Source organism: Orcinus orca, chromosome 5 (genome assembly GCF_937001465.1).
Source record: "Orcinus orca chromosome 5, mOrcOrc1.1, whole genome shotgun sequence".
NCBI classification, from domain to species: Eukaryota; Metazoa; Chordata; class Mammalia; order Artiodactyla; family Delphinidae; genus Orcinus; species Orcinus orca.
The window spans coordinates 53,552,844-53,566,512 of record NC_064563.1 but is presented as its reverse complement, the minus strand read 5'-3'; the positions used below and the strand labels follow the sequence as shown (position 1 = coordinate 53,566,512).

The 13,669-nt window shown below is 43.2% G+C and overlaps 1 protein-coding gene across 1 annotated transcript in view; it reads left to right on the top strand.

Moving 5' to 3' along the window:
* The first annotated feature begins 1,591 nt into the window (after nucleotides 1–1,591).
* Nucleotides 1,592–13,669, top strand: part of SLC7A14 (solute carrier family 7 member 14) — a 123,649-nt gene continuing 111,571 nt past the window's right edge. Inside the window, exon 1 of the mRNA XM_004270559.3 lies at nucleotides 1,592–2,292. The gene's annotated coding sequence lies outside the window, so the exon portion shown is untranslated. The remainder of the gene's footprint in view (nucleotides 2,293–13,669) is intronic.

Here is a 13,669-nt window from a genome sequence, read left to right as displayed (position 1 = left end):
TGAAATCAAACCCATTCTGAATTTCTAACCCAAATCAGTTTTACCTGCGAAAGTCAGAAAAATGTAAACCCTCTGTCCTGAAATACAGGCACAAACTTATCTCAGATATTAAATACTCATAACCACTGTGATTGTGGCTGGTGTTGTCCTAATAATGAAAAGCCAGGAAAAAATGAGATTTAATCCAGAAATCCATCAAAGAAGACAGCAAAAATGAAAATACAGCGCTTGAAACACCACACCCCTTGAATTACATGCACACACACAGACTTACAGAAAAACACTGACACTTTAGTAGCTGCCCATTCCATGACAAATCCCAACTTCCTATCTCTTCATGACTGTAATGCATCTGGACTAGAATAAATTCAGGGTTTTCTTCAGTCTATAATGTTAATAGCTTGCATTTATTCGCTCTTTACCTTTCACAGTATGGCTTCTCATACTTTATCCCATTTGAACATTACAACAAGCTCACGGAGAAGGCAGACAGATGTTCTATTCCCATTGTAAAGCTAAGACTCTGAGAGTTTGAGTGACTTGTCAAAGATCATACAATAAGCAACTGGCAGAGACTGCATTAAGGCTTCAAACTTCTGATTCTTTAACTCTATGCCTGTCCTGAAATGTTTCATAGCTTCTTGGGTATCCCAGAAGATCTGATATACCCTGCAGAACTCTCATAAGCTCAAATTATGGGAATGTCTCAAGACTTCAGACCTGGATGCTGGTCCAAGGCAATAATAAGCTTAAGCTAGGTGGACTTTCCCAGACTGTCCTGGCATTGATTAGTCATATTTCTGGAGAGAACCCAGGTCCTCTGAGCTAGAACACACAACCTAAAGGTACACTTGAACTGCTCCATCCTAGGAGGGAAGTGTCAGACAGCCAGTATTCTTTCCAAACAGAAGCCCAGTGAATTTGTTTCCAAGGATGGAGAGTTACATCTCATTAGATCCCATGTATTTTGAGGGCTTGGACCAAAGATGCAAGAATTCATGTAGGTACTTTCCATCTAAATCAGTCTATTCAATGCATGTTAAATAATTCATTCTCTGATGAGGCCAAACATGCCTGGGTTTGTACCATCTATACCTCATCCTTTTGAGACATAACATAGTTCTCATCCTAACAGAGCCAATGAAAAAATATAAGCCCCGTGTATATCTTGTCCCCACTCACACGTTATCTGTCTAGCCTGAATGCACAGATACTCCCTTCTAAGCTTACAAAAGATACTTCCTTTCTACTGGCACAAATCACAATCTCCTTGTTTTCTGAAATTTATTTCTTAACAGAGACAGGGGAAGGACTCTCATTTATTGACTTCTAAATATGTGTCTAGCCCTGAGATAGGCAATTTTAAGAATATGATCATTTTTAAATTCTCATAATAGTTCTGTGAGGAGGTCATTTCACAGATGAGAGAAGAAAGGTTAATAGAAGTTAGATACCCCCAAGGTCACATAGACCGAAATTCCTGGTCAGTCTTCAAACCTCAAATCCTCGATCTTTCTACTCATAAGATGTTGAGAATCCAAAGATAAACTTGGCCTACTTGAACTTTGGAGAAGGAGGAAGGTCTTGCCTTTTTTAGGAAGGGAGGGGAAATCAATCTCTCCCATCCTTTCTTTTCAGTAATGCTAAGGGAGGTGGAAGAAGTTTAAGAGCAGCAAGGGCTCCGTGAAGAAGGCGGGAAGCTTTCAGAGGGCAGGAAGCGGGGCTGGGTAGCCGGCTTTGTCCAATGCCAAGTCCAGCAGAGGTGGAGCTTCTGGCAGAGTCTGTGCATTCGCAACACACCGATACTGCAGAGTCCTGCCTGGTCCTTTCCCGGACAGAGAGCTGCTTGCATCTCTTGCCCCTCGGCCTCATATAGCCTGAGATACTGGAAGCGGCACCTGGAGGCTCAGTAGGCCAGGCAGGAGTTGACAGAGAGAGAGCGCGCGCGTGTGCGTGTGTGTGTGTGTGTGTGTGTGTGTGTGTGTGTGTGTGTTTGCGGGGTGGGGGGCCGTCTGGTGAGAGGCTTCGGCTCAATAACGTAAGGGGTTGGGCAGCCCACGTGACTCTAGGAGGGCGGAGACCAGCTAGCTGGAGGGAGGACTGACAGGCCGCGGGGAGGGTGCGGGGTAGACGGGGCAATCTGCATAACCGAGGAGCTGTTCCGCAGCAGCGGCTGCCTGCTGCCTTCCTTTGGCGCCACCAGCCAGCATCACAGGAGGCAGGGCCGGGCGCTGTAAGTGCGGACGGCCAGCCATCAACCCCGGCAGCCAGGTCATCGCCTCCAGCCCTCCGGTGAGTGAACGTCCCCCTTCGCCGCGGTCTGTCCGCCTCCGTGCCCTCTGCATCCCAGCTGGACCCCCGCGCATGGGAATGATTGCCTCTGGTTGAATGAACCAGGGAGCCGGAGCCACCGGGAGGGGGGAAGCAGGAACATGGCGCGGAGGCTGAGGCGCGCCCTCCGGGAAGGGGTCTCTTGTAAGAAGGAAGGAGGCGAGTCGGGGTCTCTCCGGCTCTGGCCCGGAATGTGGCCTGGACAGCATGCAGGGTAGGGGGACGCCGGGCTCCAACTCGCAGGGCTACCAGGCGGGGCTGGGACGAATGCAGCTCCGGCGCGGCGGGAGATAGAGGCGAAGGAGGGAGCCGCGAGCTGCGTCCGGGCCCCCCGGGTCTCCACCGACGCCGGGCTCGTCCTGTCCCCCCATGCCTTGCACACACCGGGCTCGCACCGTTCGGTTCTCGGCCTCGGAAAGAGTCCATGGAGAAGAAGAGACGCTTTTCCGGCCGAAGCCCGAGGGGAGAGCGGGGACAAACAACGTCTGCCCTTTTACCAGAGAGCAAACTCTTCACAGGGACTCTAGCTGAGCCCGGTGACCTGACCAGGCCAGCGCGCTCTCAGGAGCATCTGTCCCCAGAGAGCGGTGACACGCCAGGGGCGACGAGGAGGACGTGATGGGTGAAGTGTCCAGGGAAGCTCCCTGGCCAGAGGGGGCAACCCTGGGGAGAGGACTGTCACCTGCACGTAAGACTCCTCTCTTCCCCCATGCCAAAGCACATCAGTGTCCTACGAATCCAGAGGGCCAGAGTAGGGCAGTGTGGCCTTGCGGGACGCAGCCCCCAACCTCCTTCTCGCTCTTGAGTCACCCCCTCCCTCCCCCGCCCCCCACACACAGGTATTTTGTTTTGTGATTGAACAGTAGGATAGAAGTCGCCAAATGACTAGAAGCGAAGTGAAGGCGGAGGAAAGATGCGGGAATGCTGGAACAGTAGAGCTCTCGCCTGTTCCTGGCACTCCCCACCCCACCACCTGTGCCAGACTCGGTTCATTGAGGTCTTGAACTGAGAGGCGCAAAGGAACCGGCTCTTGGGAGGGATTCTCACCGAAGTGGCGGGGCCGGTCACTGGCCAGAGTTGACCAAGAAACACAGAATGATAAGCCACCGCCTCTCCCTGCTCCACGCACTCCGACCAGAGCCCCCTCCAGGAAGGGGTCCGGGAGAACGCCAAGCGGCAGGATAGCACCAGTCAGGAGCCTGGACCACAGAGAGGATGGCGGGGAGGGGCGCTGTCCGCGGTGCTGAAAGTTCCCGAGACAGGGAGATAATCCTGCCAGGGGACTGGCGGCTCACCGCTTGCCAACATTTCTCCAAAGCAGAAACTGCGTTAGAACCACGTAAAGGGGGGCAGGTGGGGCAAGCGACCTAGAGAGATGGGTAAAGGTGCTATGCATTCCCTGGTTCTCTGCCTTCCCCCGGACTCCGCTTGCAAGGAGATTTTCCCCACTCCTGGCTAGAGGAGCAAGGAGCGGCTGTCACTCCAGGATCCAGCTTTGCTGTCTTCGAATGGGAAAGAATGTGGCGCCTCGTTCTGTTTTCTCTGCCTGCGCTGTGAATCTTCCTGTTGGTAAAGCGTTGGAAACACAGTTAGGGTTGCTGTTCTGGTAAACACTTCTGTGGCTTTCAAGAACCAGAGAACTGTGAGGCAGCACAAAGGAAGAGGCTTCATCAATGGAGAGACCGGACTTTCTATTCCTGGCCAAAAGATTTTTCTGTCTTCAGCACCCTTCTCTCCCCACCACACGTTATTTACAGCTTCTAGATACAGATCTCTAAGCAGCCCAGTGTGTTTCTTTGATGAGTCTTTTACATTATGGGCTAGATGAGGAAGGAACTAAGCCAATTTAGGGAGGCCACGATAAGAGAATATTTACTAAAAACCTACTATCTGCTGAATCATATTATCTCATTTAAGCTTTACAATAGCTGCTAACCATAAGTTTCACCAAGTTAAGAAAACTGAAGTTACGTATCTCAAATCCAGAGCTTGGATTCAAATTCAAGTCTGCTTAACTCTGAAGTGCAAGCTATTTTCATGCCTTCATTTTGGCATTTGGCTTTGGATAGCTGTTACTGGAGAATACAGTGAGAGTCTGTCAAAGGTAGAGGGCCTGCTTTTTTTTTTTTTTTTTTTTCACACACACTACTCTCTCTTCCAACCCTTTCCTCTTTAATCTGTTCACCCACCCACTGTCACTCACTCCCACCATACCAACTGCTTTTGTGCATGCTGCTTGAGACACCACTGTTCACACAACTCGGGCTTCAGGATAACAGAAACACGTTAGAGGACTAAAACAGCAGGCTTTCCTGAAAGAACAGCAGGGCTTTGGGGAATCTGGAGGATTAGAGCCCACTTGTGCTTTCATATTTAGAATTACACCCTTGACTTAGAGGGCTGGAATAATCTTCAAAATCATTAAGCATCATTGTTTTACAAAAAGGAGAATTTGGGAACCACAAGATGGTTATTAGTCTAAGTCAGAAAACTGAAAGGTTAGGATTGGAATCCAGTTGACCTGACTCCGAGGCCGGTGCCCTTTCCACTACCCCCATGGTGCCTCAAATATTCTTCCATGCCTTCCTTGATTATCTTTGACAAGAACATCAGCATGAGTGAACTATATTCAGTAATTATAAACACTTAAAATACAAGCAGTCCTCATTCCTACTTTTTCCACCTATTCTTTCCCCTTTGGTCTCACTATTCCAGTGTTGTCTGACCCAACATAACTGAGATACCTGACCCACCTTCCTCAGTAACTGTTCTCCCTATAGCAACAAATTGCAAATGGGGAAGATGGTGTGGCATTTCTTTGCTTGCCTTTATGTTGTCTATATTTCCTCTTCTATGATCTATTCTCAACAAATAATTCTGCCAAAATCAGTTACCCTTAGCATCTTCCTATGTTCTCAAAGGTACTTGGAAGAGGCCTCAAAAAGACCTAGGCAGAAATAACTGATCATCATAAGTGCTGATATCTATCAAATGCTAGCTAAGTCCTTTCATAAATCATTTCATTGAATTTTCACAATTCAGTCAAGTAGATAATTTCATTAGAGATGGTCCTAGAGTTCTAGTCTACTCTAACATACAGTGGGCCTGATACTCGATTCATTTTTGCTTGCTTCTCTTTCAGCCCACAGTAAAATCTCACCTTCATTAATTGGATTTTTATAGCCCTAGTAATCACACCGGCAAAATGTAATTCTTATATTGAATTGGATAGTTCTATCCTGCTCCAATATGTAGAATTTAGAACTTCAAATTCAATTCAAATGGCACTGTTCTGCTGTTCAATCTCTTACTATTTACCACAACACATTCCTCCCATTTGTTATCCTTTACTTAGAGATCCCTTTATGTCTTCCTAGTGCTATTACTGACATTCTGCTTCAAACCCCCATAGAAGCAAGTAAGGCATAACTCATAATTAAATGCATAACTTCTATGATACCCTCACTGGGCGATCCTGCAAGGGTGCTGTTGCTGGGTTGCTCGGCCCCATGAACCATAAGCTTACACTGTCTAGAACCACTCTATCCAGTATGGTAGTCATTAGCCACATGAAGTTATTTACATTTTAGTTAGTTAAAATTTACACATTAAAAATTCAGTTCCTTAATCATAACAGCCGTATTTCAAGTGCTCAGTAAAACCATATGTGGCTAATGACTGCCTTATTGGACAGTGCAGATACAGAAAACTGCAGAGTTCTGTTGGACAGTGTTGCTTTGGAAAGTGCTAAAAACATCCTCACAGCAACTGAGAACGTGAAATTGGGAATAAGGATTTGGGACTCTGTTTTGAAACATTTGCCATGAGAGGAGAAAAAGCTACTTGTGCCCAGGACATCCCTCAAAGCCCAAAGATGCTCAAGACAATAAGGCTAGCAAGGCGAACACATCTCACTGAAGGAGCTGGTGACCTCTGGAGTTTGCTTCACATAGATTCCATTTTACCATAAAGTAAAGTAAAACGTTCCATTTTACTGTCTTACTGGTTTCCTGAATTCCAACTTAGAAATAACCTAGTGGTTCTTATTCAAAATTCAAATTTATATAAACTTTATATATATATATATCTTATATATGATATATGTATATATTTGTCTTAAGATAGATAGATAAATAGATCTCAACAAAGTCTTAACAAAGGAATGGTAACTTGTAAGATACTCTGCCAGAGAAGTAGCTGAGATATACTCTTAGCCTGATGCTGGTCAAGCATGCCACTCTCAGCCAGTTGTTGCGTATGTAATTTTATCACTAAAGGGGAACGTAGGGAGATTGTCAACTCTGGTCTCTAGCAGATCATGCTGGCTTTAATTGTAAATACCATTTTGGGAGGAACCATGGCTTATTCTTTTCATGGGAACTGTGTATCTCTTGAAAGGGCTTGGATTTTGCAAGGGAGAAAATATTTTACCTCGGAGCTGAAAAGAGTTTAATTTTCACTGTTTTTAGCTTGAGGGATTTAACTGATTTTACAACCCAAGAAGTAAATAGAACTGACAATGTAGCTTTGAAACTCATGCTGGTAGTATACAATCATTCACTTAATCAATAAAGTAATTGAGGAGTGTCCTATATTAGCATAGAAATGCTGTGGTCAAAGGTGTTGCAACTCCTATAGCCTGGCACATGGGTGCTCAGTAAATATTTGTTGAATTCAGACCATTGTTCCAGGTCTGTTCATGCCATACACTCATCTAGCCAAGAAATGAGTATTCCCTGCAGCATTTTCCTTCAGCAAATAAAACAGGAGACAAACACAGAACATCAAATCTTACCCTGACAACCACCCTCCTAGCCCCTCTAGGGGCACAGGTAGTGATGGCCAAGACAGACTGCTACTGAGAATTGTGCCTTGCTGTCCTCTTCCAGGGAACAAGGGACACATCAGCCCAAAGGCCTTGCATTTCACTATGATGAGACAATTTCAGAAACTTAATGCTTCAATGGAATTGTATATGTTATTTTTCACTTTTACCTTAAAGAGATATTTATTTCCTTGAGAAAGTATTTGACTGGCCTTCATGATTGTTGCAGGCAATTACTCTTATTACTAAATTCACAGGGAGCTTAGCTTAAAATGAACACACATATATTGATCAAAGGAGAGCTGATGACATCACAGTCTGGCAGGTCACAGAATATTACCCTTTTCCAGGAATAACTGGGCCTCCCTTTTAAAAGTTTTAACTGGTGATTACTGACAAAAATGAAATAAAAATAGATCATTCTATTCTAGCAAGCCAATAAGCAAATGCCTGGAATTAACTGATTCTCATTTGCCAAAGGCAAAATATTCCAGCCCAATAAACTGTCCTACAAATGAGCAAGCTGGTTTCCATGGCCTGTTCATTTTTTAAATTGTTTTTTTCCCTTTGTTTGTTTTTCAAATGATTAGCAAATTAAAAAACAATTGCATCTAGGTGTTTGAACATTCTGATGACAAAATGTTTCTCATAATTGTAAAGATTTGAATGTTCATTAGAGAAAATATTTATACAATGTATTATTGGGCCAATATTTTGTAACAATCACACAGCCCAACTTTCTTATTTTGCAAACAGAGAAATCGAGGCTGAGAATGGTCATCCAAGTTAATAGCAGAGGCAGAAGCAAGACTTGAGCCTTCTCTCTCAATCCACTGCTCTTTGCATCTTTTAACATCATGCATCTTTTCATTAGTCATGAAAATTTTTTTTTTAATCAATGAGTTTAGCCACCAAACTTTTACCAGAGCTGCTAAGAGTAGGAAAGTGAAGGTATTTGGATTTCAGATTATTTTCCTTGCACCCCCAGGTGAACTACTGGTCAAGGATAATCAACAGGTAGAAATTTCATGGGTAGAACTATGAACGAGAAGAAAAGCATTCAAAACCTCAGAATCTTTGTTGCAAGAATTTGAGCAAGGATTTAACTCCTCTTACCTTCATCGTCTCCATCTCTAAACCAAGTTTTGAATTAAATAGTGTTTCAGGTCCTTCCAGCTATAACATTCTATGGTTCTATGAAATGAGTCCAAAGACTTGAATATACTACCTCATTCAGCCCAAATAATCAAAAATAAATGAAGATTCTTATTTTTACATCATTATTTATTGGAAGCTCTGACATTTCATGCCAGTACTTCACAAAGTAACAACAATAATAACAATGATGATGATCATGATAGCTAATACTCATTTACACTTACTCTGACCCTAAATGTTGGTAATGTTATTATCCCTTTTTACAGATGAGAAAACTGGATCCCCAAGTAGTTAAATAACCTGCCCAAATTCATCCAGCTAACAAGTTTGTGCTTTTAAGCACCATGCGACACTGCGTCTTTGAAAACCAGATAACCGGTCTCTCAGATAACTGATGTGCATCATTTTTAGGCCACTTAACACACAAGCCCCTTCTCTGGGGAATTTCTACTTTACCTACATTTTCTGGCTAGAATAGCAATCAAGAGGGTAAATAGAACTTCAGGTCTCTGGTTCTGATGAAACTATATAGGGATCTGCGTTGTCTTTCTGCAAGACGGCTCTTGTCCTTTTTCAAGTTAATCCATTGTTTCAGTGGTTCAGTACTGAATGTTGGGCTTTGCATGATGCTTTCCCCAGAATGTATGAATTGCCTGCATTGCCAGAAATGAATGAATGTTGGTGTAGGATTCAGCACCTTCTATGGTTACAAATGTCAGCCTGCCACATCTTCACTGTTTGGTAGAGTTTTCTGGATTTGCCTCTAGGTTTTGTACTCAGAGTGATGATCTAGACAGCTTTTAAGACAGAGATGGAGAGTTTCCCGAGTGCCATTTCCTGGTGGTGGGCTTCGGTCAAAAGTAAGACTAAAATTTTCAAAATCATGTGTGAAATTCATTTTCTTCTCATTAACCCTACCTTACCAAACTAGTCAAACAGAATATATCACAGTATCTACCTATCTCACTGTGGATTTTAATGTGCACTAAGTCTGCTCCTCATATTACAAGAAGGGCCAATGAGACAGCACTTTTTAAAACTCCTTATAAACCATAAAGTCTTTACAAAAGAAAGGAACAGAGTTTTCGTCCTTTCAGTTCTTCTCAGTCAAAAATAACTCTCAAGTTGCTGATATACGGTCCTGAACTAGAGTTGACGGCTAAATCAAAGTCTTTAGGGTTAAGAAGATCTTAGATCTAAGCTGCATGTCTAGAAAATGGCATTTACAATATGGGAGGCCTCCTGGTTTACTTCTAAAATCAAGGGTTCTCAACCTCAGGTGCTATCTCACTAAAGGGTATTTTGTTTATTGTTACATACACTGGGGGTGGGTGTTACTACTGCCTTTGGTGGACCGGGATCAGGAATGCTGAATATCCTGCACTAGACAGGACAACCCCGCACAGTTAAGAAAGAATCCTACCTTGAATGCCCATAGCACTTGTCTTCCACTGAGAAATAGTGCTCAAGGGGAGATGCTGTTCGTGCTTCCTAGTTCCCCAATTGATATAGAGAGAATTTACTTTTGGTATCCTTCCCCAGGTGAAATCCAGCCATACTCATGTGAAGTCTACAACAGCTCAGAAGCATTACTGGGATTCCAGTAATTTTATCGAGAAGTAAAATATAAGGTCAGAGATCAGTGGTTTTCAAACTGGCCCTCAGAAGTTTATATAAGAAGCCCCTTCCAACTTCTGCAGGTGCAAGAAGTCCCAGTAGGGTAATATGCCCATATTGCAAGGCCCAGACTAAAGGTTGGCATTTGAGGACCCAAAATTAGTGAATACAGTTCTGAAAAACACCACCTTTGCGGTTCACTGGAGAAACACAGGGTTATGCTCTTACTTTATGAGAAGCATGGATCTAGCTAAGCACTGGCACAATCCCTGCCCTCAAGTCACCAACACTCCAGCAGTCAGACATGTAAACTCCACTAATTATCTATGCAATGTGACATATGCTATAACATGTTATGAAGGAGCCTCCAAAAAGAGACAAGGGAACGATTCACTTCCATAGAGAAATTACAATTGAACCATACTTTGAATGATATATAATATTTTCTCATGTGGATAAATGAGAGGAAAGGCTATTGTAGAAATGGGAACAGCATAAGCAAATTCTAGAAGTATGAATGAAAATGATATATGTGCAGACTGATGTGGTTAAGTAGAGACCTGGCTAAGAATGGTGAAAGGTCATACTAGAAAGACTCTGAAGAAACTTTAATACAGCTGAGTGGATGTATTTATCCAGCCTGGAGTTTATCCTTTGAACAGGGTTTTTATGAATATTTTGCGAATATCATTGAATTCAGGGCTGGTTCATGGCAGATATCAGAATCATGAAATCTAATCTCACAGCTGGAAGGAACCTCAGAAATCATCCCAGCCAGCTTTCTCCCTTCCCTATGTTTTACAGTTGAAGTAATTAAAACCCAGAGACATTAAATGACTTGCTCAAGGTCAGCCAGCAAATTAGTGACAGGAGACAGGATAAAGACTAGAGCCTAGTCTATCCTCTGAGTTCATAACATTTTGCCCTGCTCTGTACTGCCTTCAGGAATTTTATTCATCACTGGTGCATAATCCAATGTAACACACAATGTGGTTATTAAGTACTTATGAAGCTCCAAGTTTTCCATAGCTCACTACTAAGATATGGTTCCTTCATAACAACCAGGTGAGAGATCAGATCCTGGGCTGCTTCTACATGAGAATATTCTCTTCAGAAATGCAGACGAGCAGCATAGCCAACACATGGGCATGGCATTCTTCCCCCGCCTCACACACACTCCCCGCCTCTTCATTTCAAACTGCCAGAGATTATAGAGGCACAGCCTGAACAGAAGGCATCTTAATCTCTGGTGATTCTGTAAATAATATGCTGCTCATGCTTGCATATAAATGATCACAGCCTCTCTATTTTCTAGATGAGGGAGCCTTCAGAAAGATGAAGTGGCCTGCACACAGAGCATGTCAGAGAGAGGATTTCAGGCTCTAGAGCACCATCCCTCTTTGTAGCAGGGTTAAATTTTTCACCCATCTGCACACTCCTAATAATTTATCCAGGCTTATGGTCTTACATTTCACCTCACAGTCAAGTTAGTCTGTGCATATTTAGGTTCTGAGATTGCTTATTTCCCACGTTCCTTTCTCTGGCCACCTGTCATCCAATATACATCCAGTAGAGATCATCTAAACCAATCCACTCAATTTACAAGAGACGAAACTCTCTCTGAGAGCCAGGGAGGTGAAGCCACTTGCTCAAGGTTGCAAAGCTAAAAGCAGCACTGTGAACAGACTAGATTCTCTGGCTCCCAGTCCCAGGCTTTTCCCTCCACACCAAGCCGCTGCTTTCCAACAGTAGGTAACAGAGTATCTTCCCACTCTCCACACCCCCCATTCGTTGACCAACCCCATAAGGATGGATGGAAATGACTGATTGCACTGTCCTCAGATGCTCATTCCAAGACCTTGTTTAGAATACCCACAACTTATTATCGCCCACATTGTATTGATCCATCTATCATATTAAGAAGCTGGTTATGGAGGCAGGACACTTTCTAGTCTAGAGGCTATATACGATTAATGCCATTAAGGTAGAGATCACCACAGAAAACAGTGTGCCCAAGAAAAAAGAGGGCAGGGTCCATGGCTCCCATCATTTGATAATGGAGCAAAGTTCATCCCAAATTCATTGTAAATGGCGGGTTATTAGATTCATAATCCCAGGGACCAGGTAATTGGGTAAATGGATAGATTTAAGCAAGATTGGTTAAAAAGGAGTAAGAAAGTAAAAAAAGAGAACTCCCAAACCATTTCTGCTTCAGGGGCAAGGTGTTTTGCCCAAATGGATCAGCACGGTACATTTAATTTAATGTATACAAGGCTTACAATGATAGGGTTTTTCTTTTTTAGAAAATCAATGAAACTCATATTTTCTATATAAATTCATTCTGAGAAATAATTTAAAGACAAAAACAGGTGGTGTTTCAGTAAAAATTGTGTTGAAAAGAGAATGAGGGAAGAAATCTAAGAACTGGCTTCTCAGGTAGGGTTTCATAGGGTCATGATTGTCTCACAGGCTGACCAGCCTTATTACGTATAGAAACTTGATTTTATCAGTTCCATCAAAAGTCTTCTAGCTCTGAAGAATCAAGCCATAATCCCCAAATCCCAAGAGGCTGATGTGTTAACTAGATGCCAATACAAGTCACTTGCAATGCAGGATGCTTGTGAGTGTTACCCAGGCCATTCCCATCCTGGTATTAGGATAGCAAAACACCCGAATGAGCTGACTTGTGAGCACATCAGGATCAATGGAGTTGGACAGGCAGTCTCATGAAATTTGCCATCCAGGCTGCAACAAGGACTAGAGAATTCTTCCAAATTCCACCCAAGAACACCTTTCAGGTTACTGGAATGTTGGGCCCTTCAAATAAAGGGTCTTGTTTCCCCTTTCCCTAGTGTTAGAGAAACTTGGGGAAATTATTTCAGCAGAAGGTAGAGACTTTATCTAGTCTCCATGCATCCCCCATCTTCTGTTAGGATATTATTTCATACACGTTATAACTTCCTAACTCACAGTCTATCTTATATTTGTTACAGGCTAGTCTTCCTTAGGGAGTTCTGGTAGGTGCCCCAGTTTAACCACCAGTCATGAATAAGCCATACTAGTGGTTGGGTTATTTCTGTAACGGGCAAAACCCTTGTACTTTGTGCTGATTCTGTTTATTCCTCTCCAGAGGGTGCCATGATCTGACCTTGCTCTGAGAGCACCAGATCTGGTTTATCCTTGTCAGTAATCTTCATGTGTGGACCCTGACATTTGAAACTGTACTCATTAGTCACTCTCAACACAGAAAACATTCATGGGGTGACTATGACTCATCCACAAAATGCCAAAGGAATCAACTCTCAAAATGTTTTTTTAAAAATCAGACACCATGGCTACCTCTGACAGAGGTCCAACAACCATTTTAACTATTTTTATTCTCCCCTTGAGCAGACTAGTTATCCTGGTTCCAAGCAGGCACAAACTACAGCAGACTGTTTGGGATTCATCTTAAGTTCTTTTCTAGTCACACAGACTTTTGACACACTTTCTATTCCAGCATCAGAACACAGAGGAAGACAATATCTGAATGAGTATAGACTGTCGTGCCAAAATAAATTCCTAATATAGACGACTAAAACATGCCACCGTAGAACATAATGTCAAAATAGAAACAAGACTTCTCTATCTCAATAATGTCTTCGTGACTAGCCTGTGTTCTTCTTTGCTGCTCCCAAGACTATTCCAAACTACAGTTGTAAATAAATACTATGGTGCCAACACAGTACATTAGGAATC